Source organism: Dioscorea cayenensis, chromosome 16, assembly GCF_009730915.1.
Source record: "Dioscorea cayenensis subsp. rotundata cultivar TDr96_F1 chromosome 16, TDr96_F1_v2_PseudoChromosome.rev07_lg8_w22 25.fasta, whole genome shotgun sequence".
Classification (NCBI taxonomy): domain Eukaryota; kingdom Viridiplantae; phylum Streptophyta; class Magnoliopsida; order Dioscoreales; family Dioscoreaceae; genus Dioscorea; species Dioscorea cayenensis.
The window spans coordinates 21,901,574-21,901,878 of record NC_052486.1 but is presented as its reverse complement, the minus strand read 5'-3'; positions in this window follow the sequence as shown (position 1 = coordinate 21,901,878).

The following is a 305-nucleotide window of genomic DNA, read 5'->3' as shown; positions in this document are numbered from 1 at the left end:
ATAATTAGACTAATTACTATAGTACTTAAATTATTAAAATGTCATTAAAATATTTGATATGTAAAAGGTTTTTAATTTTCAAATTTATAAATTTCTCTCTCATCAAATACAAAATCTGTGTCACATGCATTTTATTTAATTACATCCGATCAAATGACGGATTTGAGTCATTTCATATTTTAAAATTGATATATTTCTAATTACATTGTATGACTGAAGATTAATCATTCTGAGTTTCGTTGAGCAAAGACGTCGACTAAAAGGACTAAGTTCTTGTAGCTTAATTAGTAGGACAAAAAGCGAAT